The 17,269-nt window shown below is 38.7% G+C and overlaps 1 protein-coding gene and 1 pseudogene across 1 annotated transcript in view; both read left to right on the forward strand.

Annotated features, from left to right (window-relative positions):
* Positions 1–223: 223 nt before the first annotated feature.
* On the forward strand, positions 224–5,481 carry LOC119803811 (annotated as a pseudogene).
* LOC119803842 (zinc finger protein 431-like) overlaps positions 241–17,269 on the forward strand; it is a 77,719-nt gene continuing 60,690 nt past the window's right edge. Inside the window, exon 1 of the mRNA XM_042054282.1 lies at positions 241–333. The gene's annotated coding sequence lies outside the window, so the exon portion shown is untranslated. The remainder of the gene's footprint in view (positions 334–17,269) is intronic.

The following is a 17,269-nucleotide window of genomic DNA, read 5'->3' on the forward strand; positions in this document are numbered from 1 at the left end:
TGCTATTGAAATGCTTACCTTGAAAAAAAAAAAACAGAAAAAAAAGAAAAGAGCTTTGACTGGGGTGGGAGAAATGGTCAGGAAGCACTCTGCTGTGTCTTTAAGCACACTACAGCCCTGTGGACAGTGTGCTTGTCACTCAGACCACACTAGCCAATCAGGCCGTCCAGGTGACCTGCCAGTCATACGCAGTGCAGGGCTCTTCCGGGCAGCCACGTTCAGACTCGGCTTTGCAGAGGAGCTGTCTTAAGTGGTTTCCTGTGCCGCGGTGAATTTGCCGCTGCTGGCAGGTGATGAACTGAGAGCTTTGGCGAGCTGAGAAACCACAACATGGTGAGCGGGGGAATGCTGTCTCCAGATGGGGAGGAGCAGAGGGTGAGGTGCAGGAGACAGCTTGGTGTGTCCTCCCGGGATCCGTGAGGGAAGCGGCCGCCAGATTCCCTGTGTTGTGAAGGCCAGTGCGGTCTTTGTTAATTCCTAGACCTAGGGACAGGCCTGTGAATAAGTTTGCGCTGTGGCCTTAATCTGCTTAGAGAATTGGGAGCAGGGTGCTGTGTGTCCAAACATTTTTCTTGACACCTTCCATATGACAAACTCAGAGAGGCCTAGTTTCTCCAGTATCTTCTTGAAATTGAGCACTTTGCATTTAACCTTACATACAATCTCCATTTATATTTAACTGTGTGGATGTTGTCAAGGCAGCTCACCCGTTGGGTAGCGCTGCAGTTCTAAGCTGCAATGTAGAAGAGTAGAATAGCTGATATAAAGGATTGGCCAATGCCTTGGGAATAGTTCAGTCTCACAAATTAGAATTTAGCTGAGGGAGGACTGCCTCTAAAACACCCAGAAGATAAACGTGAGCAGGGCTGTTAGAGATTAGGATGCTAGGGTACACATTGTTCAACTGGATTGTCCAATTATTTGGCTCCAAACCATTACAAAGAAGCCAGCACTGATTTAAACCAGACACAAGGCACATCACCATATCAAAAAAAAAAAAAAAAAAAAAAAAACCCAACCACTAACAAGCTTTTAAAGGAGGCATGACAGGTTCCTAACCTACTTTAAGGACTGATGTGGTATAAAGTTCCAGTTTTCTGTTTGAGAAAAGCACAGTTCTTCCAGATGGGCAATATGACAGCAGGTGACCTATGATTGAAATGCAAAACATTGTTGTGTGGAGGAGCAACCTGATCAATCAAGGCTTTTCTTTTGCGCTCTCTTGAGGAAGGAGGAACAATCCTGGAATTCTAGTAACAGCCTGGGGCTTAAGCCTTGTGAGTTTCCCTAAGGACCTGATGTATTGATAATAAGACAGAGCTCCTTCTCTAAAACCAGGAATATGCTTAGGGGAGCTGGTAATGGTCTGGTGCCATGCCTTTGTGGAGGGGTTGCTTCAGATCCTACGAACCCAACTCTTCATAGCCACTCTGCTCTTAGTAAAGTTCTTGAGATCCCCTGTGTACCCATTGTATAGATTTGTTTGAATAGCCTCCTCCTAAATTCATGTGATAGTTTGTACTTATAATTCTCTCATTTCTTTCATTTCTCCCTTGGAAGTATACAAGATGCTATTCTCTTTTTTAAAAATTTATTTGAGACAAGGTTTCTCTGTAGAATGTCCTGACTATTCTGGAACTCACTGGGTAGATCAGGCTGTCCTTGAACTCACAGAGATCACTTGGCCCAGCAAGGGTGTGTGCCACCAATGCCCAGCAAGATGTAGTTTTTCCATATGAGTACTTGGTCATCAGAGTGATCAAAACTTCTCAGAAATCCGGAACTTGGGATTATAAATAGTTGTGATCCCCATGTAAATACTGACAATTGTGCCCACCTCTTTTCAAGACCAGGAAGAGCTCAGTAGTACTCAGCCATATTTCCTGAACTGTGTCAATTTGTTATGCCCAACATTAATATTGCTAGTGTTTTCATCTGTCCATTTGTAATTATTTTAAACATGAAGTGCCTTTTCATAAAATGTTTTTGGTATTGTACTTTAAAATAGGACACTTTCGCTATCTGGAATATGAATACAGAACTGGAGTGAATGCATAATTCTTTGTAAGAACTTCAGTAAACATCTCTGAATTCTTTCAATCTGATTTTTTTTTTTTTGTTTCAGTGACTTTTGCTATGGAGACAGGGTCTTAATGTGTACTTCCACCCGTCATGGACATGGACATGATGCCATAGATTGGCTGGCAATCACCTCAGAGACAAATATACACAGCTGTGCTTTCTGAGTGCTGTGCTTAAAGGCATGAGTCAATACATCAAGTTTGTCCACTGTATTTTTCTATTTTGCAATTAGTATTTCTTCAAACAATTTTTTCAGTGTACTATGTCCTGTTGATCTGTTTCCTTGGCTGTCTCTATTAATAACAGTTCTTTTGTAAGGTGGTATCCCATTCAAAGGGTACAGAAATGACAGACGTGACTCTTGTATTCAATTTCCTTCTAAAGTGACTGTCCGTGTCATGGAGTAATAGTGGGGAACACCACAATTTTATGACTATACTGTCAAAGAAGTATACATTTACAATGTTGTCACCATCATGCTTCTATTAAACACATGAATGGAATATTTTAGAAGGCAGTGACCTATGATGATGTGCATATCAACTTCACTCGGGAAGAGTGGGATTTGCTGGATCCTTCCCAGAAGAATCTCTACAAAGATGTGATGCTGGAGACCTACAGGAACCTCGCTTCTGTAGGTAAAAATGAATTTCCTTCATGATTCAAAATAAGGGGACAACTTTTTCTTGATTAATGATGTTCTTCTGTAATTTGATTTAGAAAGAATAAGAATGAGTTGAATAAAGCAGTCATAGTTCTAAGGGTCTCTTAAGATAACAGCTTAAATACTGCACAGTTTTCAATAATATAACATACATGTTCTGATATTATATTTTAGGATGCATTTGGGAAGACTGTAATACCAAAGAACATTGTTTATTTTCTAGAAGACATAAAAGGTAATTTTCATGTGCAAGCTGATAACAATGTGCCTCTGATGAAATTTTTATGTCCTGAAAGTTTTAGTCTAAAGCAAAATAAATAAGCACAGTTTTAAGTGTACTAACAGTTATCCAATCCTTACAAATCCATATTTCATATATGTGCATTGCATTTGAATGACATTCTTTTAAAAAAGAAGTCAGGAAAGCAATGGCTAGAACGATATCTTTTGAGGCATAGCACCATGAGAGCTTTGTTGTAGATCTGCAAAAAAATTCTTTCTTGCTACTCATAATACAAAAGTTAAACACATTAAAAAGATAAGTATATCTGCAAAACATTGTACTAAACCAATAGCCCATAGTAAATCTTGTATTCCTCATACACTTCTTGTGACTGTGCTGAGTTTAGTGAGAGAAGCAGTTCGAGTTGAGTCAAGTGGAAGTTGTTCTGCAGAAACCTTGCTATCTAAACCACAAGTCTGTGAGGAACAGCAAGTCAAACCCTGAGAATTCAATGTGGAAATCTTTTATTTGTTATTCTTCTTTACTATGTATACTATACATTATTCTTGATACAACTGTATTAGCATATGGATATAGACAGATATAACATACCACTCGCTAAGAACAGTTAGATAACCAGTAGTCCCCAAGTTGAGTAAACTTGTTGAATTTGATTCAAGTATACAAGTAATTGGTTTTCCACCCTCATTGTTAATACATGAACAAACTCACACTGCAAAAAGTCCTATGAGTTCTAGAACTGTGCTAATAATCCTGGGTGTCCTAGTTCACATAGCATATGCAATATGACTCACAGTATAGGAGAATTCATGAATGTTAAAGCTCTGAGTTCATCCAGTTCTCTTCATATATGTATAAAATATATAGAAAAGTTTCTGTGAAGGTAAAAAGGTAAGCCATAATAGAAAGGACTTGACCATCGGAGGTGTCTTCTGAGTTGGAAAACAGTGCCTAATTAAAGAGCAAAACATGAGTCTAGACACAGTTATAAAAACTTAGTATCAGGGGCTGGAGAGATAGCTCAGAGGTTAAGAGCATTGCCTGCTCTTCCAAAGGTCCTGAGTTCAATTCCCAGCAACCACATTGTTGCTGACAACCATCTGTAATGGGGTCTGGTGCCCTCTTCTGGCCTGCAGGTATAACCACAGACAGAATATTGTATATATAATAAACAAACAGATATTTTTTTAAAAAGTTAGTATCAGATTCCCCTTTATAATTGGAACATATTATAAAATTAATTCATAGAAATGTATAGGCACAACAGTGTATTGAATGTGGTAAAGCTTTTATATATGCCAATTATCCTTGCAGGACTGAAAGAATTCAAACTGGAGAGAAACTTTCAGTATATATTCAATGTGGTAAACCTTTGACATATGACAGGCACCTTAAATGGAATGAAAGAACACACACTGGAGAGAAGCCCTATGAATGGAATCAGTGTGAGAATGCCTTTGCAGCTCCCAGTAATCTTCAAACCCATAAAAGAACACATACTAGAGAAAAACCATATGAATGTAATCAGTGTGGTAAGGCCTTTGTAGCTCCAAGTAGTCTTCAAACCCATAAAAGAACACATACTGGAGATAAACCTTATGAATGTGATCAGTGTGGTAAAACCTTTTCAGTTCATAGTACTCTTCAAACCCATAAAAGAACACACACTGGAGAGAAACCATATGAATGTAATCAATGTGGTAAGGCCTTTTCCCAGTCCAGTGCTCTTCAATGCCATAAAAGAACACACACTGGAGAAAAACCATATGAGTGTGATCAGTGTGGTAAGGCCTTTTCAGTTCATAGTACTCTTCAAAGGCATAAAAGAACACATACTGGAGAGAAACCCTATGAATGTAATCAGTGTGGTAAGGTCTTTGCACAGTACAGTGCTCTTCAGTGCCATAAAAGAACACACACTGGAGAAAAACCATATGAGTGTGATCAGTGTGGTAAGGCCTTTGCAGCTCACAGGAATCTTCAAATCCATAAAGAAACGCATACTGGAGAGAAACACTATGAATGTAATCACTGTGGGAAGGCCTTTGCCGCTCCCAGTACTCTTCAAGTGCATAAAAGAACACACACTGGAGAGAAACCTTATGAATGTAATGAGTGTGGGAAGGCATTTGCCGCTCCCAGTACACTTCAAGTACATAAAAGAATACACACTGGAGAGAAACCGTATGAATGTAATGAGTGTGGGAAGGCATTTGCAGCTTCTGGTAATCTTAAAATGCATAAAAGATCTCACCCTAGATAGAAACACTTTGAAGGGTATCAGTGTGGTAAGAGCTTTGCACAGCACAGTGATCTTCAAATGCATAAAAGAACATACAAAAGAGAGAAACTCCATGGATGTATTCAGTGTGGTAAAGCCTTTGCAGATGACAGTAATCTTCCAAGGCTTAAAAACAGTATGAATGAAATCAGTGTGATAAAGCCTTTTCATGTCTCATTCATCTTCAAGTGCATAAATGTACACATATAGGAGAAAAACCATGGATAGAATCTATGTGGTAAATCCTTTGTCACAATAATTGCAAATACATTAAATAAACCATTGAGGAAGGAAACTATAATTTTAATAAATTTAGTCTTCAAAAATATGACAAAAATCATACTGCAGTGAAACTCTATAAATAAACTTTTCGTGTAATCAACATGAGAAAGCTTTTACAAATTACAATATTCTTTGTGTACCTGACTTATTCTAAATTATTTTTCAAGATTGTAAGCAAATACACTTACAGTCAAATAAGTAACAGCATTCATTCTGTAGAAAAAAATTTGATAGTGTCAATAATTCTGTTCACTATAATAACGTTTTTTGCACAAGCAAACTAATGAACAAACCATCATTGTTGAGTTTATGAAGACCTATGTGCAAGAGAAAGAGCCAGTCAAAGAATCACACCCTGTTACCGAAATGCAATCCAAAGGAAAACACTTTGTCCCTGAATCTAGAGCTAGTTATAGAGACAACATCACCCTGAAGAGAGCCAAAAGCCAGTGAAGGAAACACACTTTGGCTCTCAAGCTAGAGGTAAAAAAAAAACACTCTAGCCTTGTCCAAGTGAGCACAAAGCCAACCACTCTCTGAGCACAAAATCCAGCCCATGTCTCAGCTTGTTCAACTCATGGATTGAGATCTGACCAGTTTCCACCTTCAAAATCTCCTTAGAAGAGATCTGGTTTTAAGAAGCCCTATATGAGCCATATGCTCATTCAGTTGGCAGCTGTTCCTTTCCACCCTGGGAGAGGCTGTCACTCTCTTCCCACCCAAATAAAGCTCTTGATTGACATTTCTGTGAAGACCTTCTTTCACTGGAATGGATCAGAAACTCCCTAGTGGAGTTGAATTGAGATATAATTGATACTTCTACTTGGAAACTCATTTAACCCAGAGGAGCACAGCAGCAATGGACACCTCTCTTGAAGCACTCCATTAGGGGAGTGGAGCAGATCAGTAACAGACATGTCTGCTGGGAAACTCTCTTAGAAGAATGGAGCAGATCTCAGCTGTGATGGCTCTCTGTCAGAGAGGAACATTGTTGCCTCATCCAGTGTGGTGCCCTTCTCTTCACAACTGTAGGTGTTTCCTGACTTTGCTTTCTCTTTACATGAACCAATCATGAAGAAAAACTCTGTAAGTGAGCTGTAAGATGCCTCAACTCCTCATTTAGAGTGATGAATGCTTACAGGAGAAATATGTTCATGAGTGAAAAATTGATTAAAATGTTGTTTTACTTGTAATTATGTGGTGTGTGTGTATGTGTGTCTATTTGAACGTGCATTCTGTATCTTGAGAAAAGTATCACTTCTTGTAGCAGGAATTACAGGAAGTTGTTAAAAATTTGACCTTAGTCTTGGGAATGAACATTTCTTAGTCACCTCGCCAAGACTCTAGGGCTATAAATGTTTTAAATTCTATTTAGGTCACTTTTAAGTCTGCAATAGGAACAAACTCATAAAGAAGACATTCCTATTCATGAAAAAAATTTGTTAATGACATTAAACATGATGGATTTCTTTAGAATCAAGAAAAATTATTTTTCATCATAGTATTTGAGCAAGTAAATTACATACCATGTTCATTCAAGACTGATGGAGGAGATCATTGTATTGTGGATTCTATTTTAAAATATTTGAGGGAGTCACTAAAGTGTGCTGTGTGCATGGCAAATCCATTTAGTGAAGTTCATTTTGTAGACCTTATATTCCTTCTATGACGTTTGTTCATATTCTGTTTTGTCTGTACCTAGTGGTAGGTATTTTTCTTCTGTAATGTATAGAATGGAGCCTCCATCATAAAATTTTCCTATTGGCTATTGAAACATCAGGCCATGTTTGAGCATGCTTTACACATAAGGGTGGTGGTTTGTGTTCCTGGTTTGATTTTCATGTTTTCACAAATTCCCTTGAGATTTTGTTGTTATTCATCTGACCTTGGATGTCAGTAATGATTCAGGGATACATTTGAACTCATGGTGCTCATTTGTCTTACGCTTGAGTACAAGTCCAAGGGTAGATGATGAACTCAAGTGTGCTGTGTTTTCCAGAGAATTTAACAAGGTAAATGTTAAAATGACTAATAAAAGAAATTATAAGAAAAATTAAATCCCTCATGTGTGTATTCAAAGATTTTCATTTATCTGATATGGATGTAATAATGTATGAGAACCAGCAAACAACTGTGTATCTAATACCACAGCTTGATGTTCTATAGAAATTGAGGGTAGGTTTCTAGTCTTACATACAACACGCCTTTCCCCCTGAGCCAATACACTGGTGCTCAAATTCAATTTGAAGAAATATTACAACAGGAAAATTTGTTCATTTTGAGGACTACACATTTAGTTATAACAGTTTCTTAGAACCAAAATTATACACCAGAAAATTGTCTCATTTAGTAAAGTCCATTGCTGCTAAGTCTGACCTGGGTTCTATCTCTGGGTTATGCACAATACTTCTACAAATTTCCTCAAATTCTTCACTTCACAAGAAGTGCCATTGAGGTCATTTGCGGTCAAATAACTCAAAGGTTTAATCACTAGAACTCACAAAGCGGAAGTAGATCATAGACCCCTGTTAGTTTTGCTGTCATGCTACATCATGGCACAGGTGTATTCACACGGTCACACCTCAAACATTTTTAAATGAATGGAATTAACATTGCAAAGCAAATAACCCATTATTGATAACATGAAATCATTTGGCCATTTAAATTATAGAATTTCAAGAATCATTACTATTCATCAAAACAATAATGCTCCTTTTTAAATCTTATTATGTTTTTTTCTCAGATTCAATGATAAGTCCTTTAAAAACACATATTTCAACTGGACTTAGAGGTGTATCGCTATAATTACAGCACACGAGATTGTGGCTGGGCCTGATCTTAGTGAGGCCAGCTTCTTGCCCATAATAAATTCATGGCATCCATGGCTATGAGGAAGTATCCTGTCTCAGGAATTCTAACACAGTCTATCTAAAATTATGTAACTTTTGCTAATAAAATCTGGCTGGACTCAGATTGATTTCAACCAACTTTTTGTTATCTTTACTCACACAAAAAAACTGTGATAACAATAACATAAGCATTATAGATATTCCATTCACATTCAATCCGTTGAATCATTTGACAACAATCTGAGGGCATTTATGTGCTAAGAGACAGAAGAAACCGTGGGACACCTTCACCTTCCACATTATAATGACATATGTGGGAACTGGAGAGTTGTCTCAAAGTACTGCTCCTCTTGGGTACCCAAGCTTGGTTTATAGCCCCACATCCCAGGTATCAGTGGTGATAAAAAGATGGGGTCTAATCCTCTTTGTCTGGAGGTACAGACAGCTGTGGGTGCTGGGTATCAATGTTAGGCCCTGTGGATGAGTATCCAGTGTTCTAAGTGCTTAGTCTTCAGCCTCATGACCATGTCATTAATAATAGGTGGGAAAGGCTGATATAATAAGTTTATCTTTTCCTCAGCCTTCATGACCCAGAAGAACTAAAGATTGACAGCACCAGAATCTAACTTAGACTTGGTTCTTTCAGAATTTCTGATCATTATGCATGAGCAAAAAGATAGTTTTGCTCTGTAAATCTCCATCTGCCTAAGTGGTTAGATGTGTCTTCTGTCTTTTTGTTGTTGTTGTTGTTAGTTTTTTGTTTTGTTTTGTTTTGTTTTTCAAGACAAGATTTCTCTGTAGCTTTAGATCCTGTCCTGAAACTAGCTCTTGTAGACCAGGCTGGCCTTGAAGTCACAGAGATCCACCTGCCTCTGCTTCCAAAGTGCTGGGATGGAAGGCATGTGCAACCACTGCTTAGGTTCTCTTGTTCCTTTTTAAATTTTTCACAGTGTAACCTTGGGCCTGAACATAAAAGAGACTTAAAAATGACATTTTATGTGGTATGCAAATTTTGTTCCAGGCTGGCTCCTCTTTTTAAAAGTAACCACCCCAGATGAATGCCGTTTTTAAAGAGATTTTGTTTATTAAACTTAATTTTGTGGAATAATTTCTCCAGAGGAAGGCATATTAATTCTAGAACATCAGTATCTCCAGTTCATAAAAACATGTTTCTGAATCAAGTTCTTATTTTGGATCAAGTACCCTTGATCCCACTCCATTGTTCCCCAGGGAAATAACCTTGCTCTCATGATTAAACCAACTAAATTTTTAGATTAAAGAACTCATTCACCACTCAGTCATAAAATTACCTTTGTATTGGGGCTGGAGAGATGGCTCAGAGGTTAAGAGCATTGCCTGCTCTTCCAAAGGTCCTGAGTTCAATTCCCAGCAACCACATGGTGGCTCACAACCATCTGTAATGAGATCTGGTGCCCTCTTCTGGCCTGCAGGCATACATGTAGACAGAGTATTGTATACATAATAAATAAATATTTTAAAAAATTACCTTTGTATTGCAATAAGTTAAAGAATACAGGAAACCATGAAGCATAGTGTTGAGTGTCGTTTCTGAAGAAAAATTTATTAAAGAGTAAGAATCATTAGATCCATGACAAGATTTGGTTAATTGTTTTGATCAAGGTAATTGGTTCTTGTTAGTGGAAAGATATTTACCCAATAATTTAATCTTGCTGTCATTTGTTCAAGTCTATTGAAATTTAAAATTAAGCAAATTGATGCTTAAAAGGGAAATACCACCATTAAATATCCAACCACCAAGAAATGAGAAAATAATATCTGTACACATTTCTAAAGCCACATTTAGAATTGTACTTGATTGATGGGGCTGGAGAGAAGACACTGTGGCTAAGAATACTGACTGTTCCTCTAGGGACCCAAGGTCACTTGTCAGCACCCACATGGAAACTCACAACTGTGTTTAGTTCCAGTTCTAGGGGACATGACACCATCACACAGACATACATGCACATGTAACACAAATGCACATAAAAATAAGTCAACTTAACTGAATAAACATACTGAATGGAATTCAACATCACTTGCTAAATGGAAGGATCTTATTCTAGTATCATCTCAACTAAAGTGATTTTTAGAGGTATGTATATACGCTTTACTTGCTAAAGCTGAAGATATAAAATTAGAACCAGAGTTGATCATTGGAGTTACCAAAGCTCTTCCAATCAGATTTTAGGGTGTGTTTCTATCAGATATCCAAATAATTCAGCAATAACAGTTGTCTCAATTTCCCCTTTAATAAAGAAAGCTGTCTTGGCAGGTTAAAAACTAGCTTTTAAAGAAAGGGTTAATAATGATGTTAGACTCTAAAAAACAATATGAACAAGAAAGTTTTATTGGCGTTTTGGAAGTTAATGGATTAATGAAATTTATTTTACATATCACTAGCACAAATTCCAATTGGTCTCAATAATAAAAAGCCATTGTCCGATATTGAGAAAGATCAGAGAAATAAAGGAGCCAGTCACTATAAAGCTCTTTTACCTCTATAGAATTCTTAGACACAAATGGGAAAGATCCTGTCTCCATGAATCCTCAGACTGAATGCTGTGGGTTCCATTTCCCTCCCACTTTAATAATACATAACCCACTGGACACCAAAACCACCTGCCCCGCTCTAAACAGCACTGCACTTTCCATTTCAGGCCACCCATGATGAATAATCACACTGATTATATTAATTTCCACACAGTTTCGTCAATAACTCAGGCATATTTCTGTTAACGCTCGCATCTTAAATTAACCCATTTCTATTAGTCTATGTATTGTCATATGGCCACGGCAATACCTCATTTTCTACATGTCTTCTTTCCTTGGCACCTGACTGGTGGCTCCTTGACTCCACCTACTCTCTCTATATATTTCTGTTCAGATTTCCTGCCTGGTTTTACTCTGCTCAACCATTGACCAAAAGAGCATTACTCATCTACTGATTAAAGCAACACATATCCAAAAGCATATCCCACATCACTCATCTACTTGGGAATATGACTGTTTCGTTCTTCAATTTATTTCCTGCTGCCTGGGGGTGATGATATTTTCATGAGATCCTTAAAAGAAAAATGTGGGTTAATCATCACATTGTGGGAGAGGTAGCTATATCACTTTATGTCCAGTCTCTGTGTAAGGGGACAGTGTAGGACTAGTCTCAAGCCCTGGCTAAAGTAGACTGAGAGGCTGGGTCATCTCAGCTAGGTACCTCAAAATCCTCCTGAGCAGTTTGTATTCCAAATCAGATCTTTAGGAGGTGTTTTTCAGCTTTGTGCTCTTATCAGAGTCCTTGTGGAATCTTCCTTGTGGGGAGTCATCATTCTTTTGAAGACTCCAAAGGCTGCTGTTAGGCATAGACATGGTTCACAAGAGAAAAAAGATAGACTCAAACTCGAAATCATGTACAGGGAGGTAGATGAAGCCTTTTTCTAGAGTTACTTAGCACTCAAGATGACCATTAATATCATGATGAAAATTTAAAATATATACATGTATATACTAATCTCAACAGTTTTGAGATAATATTTATACCTTAAGAACCACTTTGAGGAATCAAAATAAGATGAAGATTAGAAAGGTAGTGGTAATAAAATAGTCCCTAAATTTTTGTTTTTCTTTTGTCCCATACCTGACTTCTATACTTAATTTTTAATTTTTTTCCACTTTCTAATCTTCATGCAAGCTTTATTTCTTAGATCACAAAGAAATTCTCATCTCATGTTTTGTTTTGTTTTTTTTTTTTTTTTGGTTTTTCAAGACAGGGTTTCTCTGCAGCTTTTTTAGAGCCTGTCCTGGAGCTAGCTCTTGTAGACCAGGCTGGTCTCGAACTCACAGAGATCCGCCTGCCTCTGCCTCCCGAGTGCTGGGATTAAAGGCGTGCGCCACCACCGCCCGGGATGTTTTTTTTTAACTTTGAAAATATAAAACAACTGAGACATCTTCAACCCACAATCCACCAGCTTTAGAGTTGGTCAATGAGCTCAAGTCTTGGACCAGTCCCTCTTCACTTGTAAGTCCCCAGTACAAGTCAGAATGATTAGCAGACACCCAGTAACTGCTCTACTGTCCTTTCTCACTGACTACTCAAGATCAAACCCGGAAGGAGTTACAGGACAGGTGTCCCATCACGGGGCAGCAGAGGGAGAATTGGGTGTTCAAAATAGTTCTCATTTACGTAGAATGAGTCAAGCTTTAAGTATAGGAGACATTGCTCTACACAGAAATCAATAACCAAGATAAGTCTAGAGAAATGAAATGAAAATATCAATGACTTAGGAACATGACAGAAGATATAGAGATAAGAGCAGCAAAACACTTAAGAATGTGTTTGAAAATGATACCAAAAAGTGATTTTTAAAGTGATGAGAAAAATGCACTTTTTAAAAAGATTTATTTATATATTATGCATATAGTGTTCTGCCGGCCTGCATGCCTGCAGGCCAGAAGAAGGCACCAGATCTCATTTTATGTGATTGTAAGCCACCACGTGGTGGCTGGAAAATAAACTCATGAACTCCGGAAGAGCAGCCAGTGTTCTTAACCACTGAACCATCTCTCCAGCCCTAATAATGCACTTCTAAAATTAAATAAGACTTTTCTATATTGACTTTGAAAGAAGAGTAGACCCTTCCCTGAAAGAGGGAATGTCATTAATAAGATAGGTTGCTGTTGCCCATATACGTATGTTGGCTGCTGAGATCTGAACCTGACACAGAGTTACAGTCAATGGCCTGTTTCCCAAATCTCTGAGCTGACATAACTGTGTCAAGCAAGATCAATCATATATGCATAGGATAGTTGCATAATTGGTAATTCAGTGTTTTGGGCTCAAGATAACCTCTCCAATCTGTACAACCACACAATCTGGTCTGTGTTCATTCACATGACATTAATTAAAACATGCAGGGAAAATACAAAATTACTCCACCTTCCACAATCAGGCAATTTTTCATAATGGTGGCTCCAACAACTGATTGCCAATGCTGATTCACCTGCAGAGTACACAAACTATTCCTGCTATTCTGGTTTGAAGACAGAAAGAATACTCCATATGTAAATCATTTTCCTGTGACCTCGTTGAATAGTCAACTACGACTCAAATATATAATTTGTGAGATGGTATAATCATTTAAGGATTTTGAAGATAAAATATAGAGGACACTCAAGGTAAGTGCTCTGAAAACCAACAGACAGGGATGAAGGCCACTTGAATCTACCTAGGAGAAGTTGTCTCAGAAGCAATTTTTCTAACAGGAGGGAAGTACAACTGTTCAAGAATGATATGCCTTTCCATTGAGAAATCACTTCACACATCTAGGAGATTAATACAGATAAATCTCCTTAATGATGGTATGCGTTAATCTCTGGCTACTGCTCAAAGAGGAGACATCTTAGAAAGATTTGGCATTCTGTATGTGCTATTATCCTTAAGTGTCCTTTACTTAAGATTACATTTTGAACAACTGAAATAGAAACAGGCAAATTGCCAGTCTGGACATTTAGGCAGATGGGAGAGATACACAGTAAAGATATTCCCAGAATATTTTCTTAAGTACACCAGTGAGCTGAAACAGCATGTTATTCTTCACTGACATGGTTTTAATGTGAAGATCACAAGGGAGGAGAAGGACAGGACAAGTTAAAGATAAAAAGGATAGGGTGGGGAGCTATTGCAGAAGATACATCCCACCCCTAGTAAGCTTCTAAAGAAAAATAGCATCTTGCTTGACATTGGTGGCTCACACATTTCATCTCAAGACTCAGGGTGAAGAACCATTGGTTTTCAGTGAGCTTAAGACCCATTCATTTTTCAGGCTTTTGCAGAAGACTCAGATATGCCAAAAGCCTGACACACACAGGCAGCAGAGGCAGGCCTCTTCCTGAGATGCGATTTGGGAAAGAGACGTCCCTGGCCAATTTCTCATGTACCCCAGTTTCCTGACTCAACGCTGATGTGGGAGAGTCTTCTGTTTTAATAAAGAAACTGCCTTGGCCAGCCCTTAGGTGGGTGGAGTAGACAGAACAGGAAGAAGGAAGTGAGGTCGATGGCTCAGTCAGATTCCACATCTCTCCTAAGTTAGCCAGACTGCCCTGCCTCTCCTCAGGGAGACAGTCGCCATGAAGCCAGCCACCAGGACAGATGTGCTGAATCCTCCTGGTAAGACACCTCTCGTGGTGTTACACAGATTATTAGATATGGATTAGTAAGGATGTGAGTAAGAGGCTGAAACTAATTGGCCAGGCAGCTCATTCTTACCCTCCCCTTCTGCTTTTCTTTCTGTTTCTCTGCAACCATGCAACCAAGCGGTTGGCCCCACCCCCATTTCCACCTTTCTATGTCTCCTCATTCACAGAAGACTCTATTTGAGATAAACCTACAATTGAGTTAAATCTACAATAAATAGCTGTAATGGTTAGATTTCAGTGACTGTGACAAAGATACCCATGAGAACAACTCATGAACAGAGAGAAATCAGAGGTTCAGTAGGTCCAGTCAAAGATTATGTTGATGCAGAAACACAACTCCACTGCGGAGGGCTATTTTGAACTTCATCGAAACTCTGTGCAGGGGTGACTTGAGGTGGCACTCTTGCTGACATGCTTGGCAGGCCAAGTAAGGAGGAAACGTACCTGCTCTATCAGTAGAATGCCGACAATAGTCAGTCCTTGAGTACACAGAAGTGCACTGTAGTTCACTCGCTATGATTAGGTTGTGGTTTGTCTCCTGATGAAGTGTTTTTATATATTATATTACAACTAAAGTTATTTCCATAAGAACAGTCTTCTTGTTTAGATTAAGTAGGGCACAAAACTCTTGAAATAATTGTATCAAAGTTGGTAGTTTCTGTAACTCTTTCAAGTATTATGAGAACCTAGCTTGGGTTGTGATTTGAGTATTATTAGAAAACACTGGGTTTGAAAAAAAGTATGCAGTTGTATCTTCTACTCTGCATCCCTTGTGTCCTGATCTCTGTGGTACTAACCAGGGTCATCCATAACTGAGGTAGTTGGGGAAGGTACCCTGAAAGAATGTCAGGTATGTTGGATAATGCTAGTTGGTGGTGGCGCACACCTTTAATCCCAGCAGAGGCAGAGGCAGCCTGGTCTACAAGAACTAGTTCCAGGACAGGCTCTACAAACTACAGAGAAATCCTGTCTCAAAAAAAAAAAAAAAAAAAACAAAAACAAAATAAGAAAAGTAATTACAGGGTATGGGACAAGGTAACTTTTCACTGCTGCTCTGTATGCCTAAGGATTTGCTGGAAAGTCATGGCACCCATGTATCTTTATCAGACTTAGAGATGTGTCTTGAAACTATCAAGGAATATATTCCTTGGTTTTCCTCAGACGAGAATTAAATGGATATGGAAAATTGGGATTGGGTTCAGATAAATGTGGAGAGGAGGCTGCTAACTCAAGGACAGCAATGACCTTGTGGTCAGATACTGACTGACCATCTGTGCTGTGCTTTCTTCTGCTTTTGTATTTAAGGAAGTTCTGAAAGAAACCCTGGGCTGTTTGGCTGCTTCAGCATGGCTGGATACAACTCCCAATTCTATCCTGTCTTCTGTTTCTTCTGACTTTAATTTGGCCTCAAGAATTCCCTATCCAGAAACCCTAGCTGACCTTGCAGGAGCAGCTCCTACAGGTGACGTCCAGCTGTGCATCTTTCTGGGGAGGGCCGTCTTCATAGGGACACCACAAATTCCAAGGGTGCTCTGAGGTGCATTAAGGATATCCCGGGAGTATCAGCAGTTGCACGGTGTAAGTATAAAAAAGAGGTTAGCTGCGCAGCATGAAAACCAAGTGACTCGAGTATAATTGTAAAATAAGTAAAAGTAAAAAGAAGCAACTGGGACATAATTTTAAAAAAGGTAAATACAGGCCAGGAAAATAGCAAACAGGCGTCTATACATTACTTATAGATATTTTAAAGGTCAGGGGTACTAAGGAGGGGCAACAACAATGGCTTTAGTTTTTGAAATGTATATTAGATGTGTGCTCCTGGCTCCTACAGAATGGAGTATAAATCTAGAGCTTTAAGGAAAAAGGTGTGTGAATGAATGAGTGCACGTTTTCTTGGTTTGTGTTTTGATTGTTACTACGTTGCTGTTTAATGTGATTATATTTCTAAAAATGTTAAGTGGTACCAGTACCTGCTTGTCTGTCATTACTGTATATTTTTTGCCTATTCACCTTCTCTTTTATCCTGAAAGAGATGAGGCAGGCACCTCTGCCTTTAGCCTCCTGTGAATTTTTATTGGATCAGTTGTAGAACTTCGGGTACCAAAAGAAAAGCTTCTCTAAGGAGAGGCTGACACTGACCACGTTCCTTCATTATTCTCTGGACCACAGCCTGCCAGCAGCTCCTGCATTTGGTGCATGCGCATGCTCATGTGGGCACAGATCCTACAGGGAGTCAAGCTCATGCAAATGGGCAGCAGCAAAGAATTGTCTGCTTGCAGTTAAAGAGCTGCATGGATGTGAAACAAAAAAAAAAATATTTGATTGTGATCATAAGTTAAAAGTGATCCACACATCTGGGATGAGCTCAGTTCTCATAAGGGTTTCATAAGGGAAGTAACAATTGTATGTCGGCACAACTCGAGGAGTTTTTGAAGCATTCCAGTGAGAGAATGTCTTCACACAAATCTCCAATGGAGAGATTCATTTGAGAGGGAAGAAACCAGGAGTATAAATACCCCTGCCAGCGTGGAATGGGGCAGCTGCATACTGAATGTGCATATGGCTCATATAGGGCTTCTTAGGACCAGGGGGCATCAAAGGAGATTTTGATGGAGGGAATTTGTTAGATTTTAATCCCCGATCCTGAACAAGAT

This window comes from Arvicola amphibius, chromosome 18 (genome assembly GCF_903992535.2).
Source record: "Arvicola amphibius chromosome 18, mArvAmp1.2, whole genome shotgun sequence".
NCBI classification, from domain to species: Eukaryota; Metazoa; Chordata; class Mammalia; order Rodentia; family Cricetidae; genus Arvicola; species Arvicola amphibius.